The sequence below is a fragment of the Pyxicephalus adspersus genome, chromosome 2, assembly GCF_032062135.1.
Source record: "Pyxicephalus adspersus chromosome 2, UCB_Pads_2.0, whole genome shotgun sequence".
Classification (NCBI taxonomy): Eukaryota; Metazoa; Chordata; class Amphibia; order Anura; family Pyxicephalidae; genus Pyxicephalus; species Pyxicephalus adspersus.
In genome coordinates, this window is record NC_092859.1 from 158,424,371 (window position 1) to 158,426,919 (window position 2,549).

The 2,549-nt window shown below is 37.6% G+C and overlaps 1 long non-coding RNA gene across 1 annotated transcript in view; it reads right to left on the bottom strand.

Annotated features, from left to right (window-relative positions):
- Window positions 1-483: 483 nt before the first annotated feature.
- Window positions 484-2,549, bottom strand: part of LOC140324770 (uncharacterized) — a 4,164-nt gene continuing 2,098 nt past the window's right edge. The window contains exon 2 of the long non-coding RNA XR_011919569.1: window positions 484-797. This is a non-coding gene — a long non-coding RNA (uncharacterized lncRNA). The remainder of the gene's footprint in view (window positions 798-2,549) is intronic.

Consider the following 2,549-nt stretch of genomic DNA (forward strand, 5'->3'; position numbering starts at 1 on the left):
ACCAGAGGCCGGAGTATTGTTTTTTCTCAGGGCGGTGCTGGGGAAATGCATTGTGAAAGGTAAGTGTAGGCTTTTCTAACCATGAACGCTATCCAGCTCAGTATTCCCCACAGAAGTTTTTTAGGCTGGGTGGGAAGAAGCTGTAGGTGGGTGGTGGCCCTGTATTGTGACCCAACTTTTTAGAAACCACCCAAAAGCAGGTCAGGTGGTCACCAAAAAGTACTGGGAGGTTCCACCGGCTAAAAGTGGCTGGGGAGAACACTGCAGCTAATTTGTTCCATCATCCTATAAAGCCAAAGCATAGGTTAATTTTAAGTAGTTGAGATCCTTCTTTATCCATTTGGGGGTTGGGGTAGGTTATTTCTTAAATACGATGAAAACAATAAAGGTAAATATCAAACATAGGGAGGAAAATATATGTATGCCCCAAGAAAACATCAGTAGTTTAGGAACAATTATTATTTCATATTCAAAATCCAAAACTTATATACTGATAAAAAACATACAAAATTTTATTAATTATTCCAAAAACATTAAAAGAATACCCAATATTTATTTAAATACCTTACAATCACAAATCTTAAAAATTTGATTTTGGATGGTTCAAATATATAAAGTATCCCTTCATCATATTTCAAATGGGTGACGCGTTTCACAGAAAAAAGCTTCCTCTGTCCAATTGAAGTACATACTCAATGGGAGTTGAAAATACACATCTCAATCTTCCATCCAGGTAAACTTATGTCTTTAATTTTATTCAGGCGAATTGTCCGAAGCCTTATATGTAGGCAGACTTCCTAAAAGAAAAGGCATAGGTCAATTTATCCTTCTGTACATAAAAAGCAGCCCCAAACACAAAACACCATTCATCAGGTACATGGAGGATCTTCCCAAAAGAAAGACGCTGTAAATCTCCTCAAAGATAATTGTGTGTTTATTAAATGTTTTTTAATCAGTATGTAAGTTTCGTTTTTTGAATATGAAACAATAATTGTTCCTAAACTACTGGTGTTTTTTTGGGGCACACATATATTTTCCTTCCTATGTTTGTTTTTTTTAAATTATTACATTAGTGGAACCTCTATTATTGTCATATTTTAAGATGCTTAAAATCCAACAACACCAAAGTGTCTATATGCCCCATTTTGATTTGTTGAAACGGTAAGGTCACTGACCTAGGTGTTTTTAAAGTTAGGGTGTCAAATCATTTGTCAGCTACAACAGATTAAACATGTATTTCAGTAAAAAATTTTTTTTGCTTCTACATTCACAATAGGTCATAACCTGCTCCTTCTATATGTGCAGCCTGCCAGGCAATGTACAGACTTTGCCCAAAATCCTCAAGATTCTGCTCATGCATGGCACAGCGTTCATTCAACTCATTCCTGTTCACAGCTTGACAGGAGTTTCCTGCTCACAACAATGGAAGGGAAAGCAGAGTTCAAGACTGCTATATAAAACTCCACTTTACATACTTTTTCAACATTAAGGGGCTCCATCCTTCCTATTTTATGCTGCTTTTCCACTTCATTCAAAAATCCCAACTTTTAGAAACCCATGTCTAAAAAACTAGTGAGAATTGTGTCCCACTTACCTTTCTGACCTGGTAGAAAAATCCCCTACATCCGTTCTCTTCGCTCCACCAATGACCTACTAATGACTTCCTCACTCGTAACCTCATCACACGCACGGCTCCAAGACTTTTCTAGAGCTGCCCCAGCTCCCTGGAATGGTCTATCACGTCCTATTCGGCTTTCATCTACTTTCTGCTCCTTTAAAAGAGCCCTTAAAACCCATCTTTTCAAACTTGCTTACCTGTCTTCTTCAGTCTTTTAAAATCCTACTACTTCCCACCATTCAATATACCCCTCCTATTGTGCGATACTTTTACTAGATTGTAAGCTCTTCGGAGTAGGGTCCTTTCCTCCTCCTGTGTCACTGTCTGCATCTGTCTGTCATTTACAACCCCTATTTAATGTACAGCGCTGCGTAATATGTTGCCGCTACTGTATATAAATCCTGTTTATTATTAATAATAATAATAATATTGACCTACACCAGCCTGCTTACCCATATATTTGTATTCCTGTCCCTGGCAATTAATATCTTACATTTTAAAATAACAAAGTTTGCATTTTGCACTGGTTCCATATTGCCCATACCTTTGTACAGTAGGTATTTTCTTTTCCTTTTAAATGGTGTGAAATGTAGCACTGGACTATGGAAGATCACAACAAGTATCCACAGCAGGGCCATCTGCACACTGCACTCCCCTTCCATCTGCTTGACTTCATCCGAAATCTCTACTCAAGCTTGCAATTTACTATCTCCATTTCTTGGTACAGAAGGATGTCCACAGGCATCCCATGGCCTGATCTGAGGATCTTCTATATTTCACCCAAAATGGTTTACTGAATATGATGGAAATAGCAAATACATCTCATAAAACACAGGATATATTTTCCCAGTTACTAAGAGAATGCTGACCAATGGGAATAGCTCCTTTTTTTCCTAACATTCATTTATTAGGTTTTACAGGTAAGCAGTAA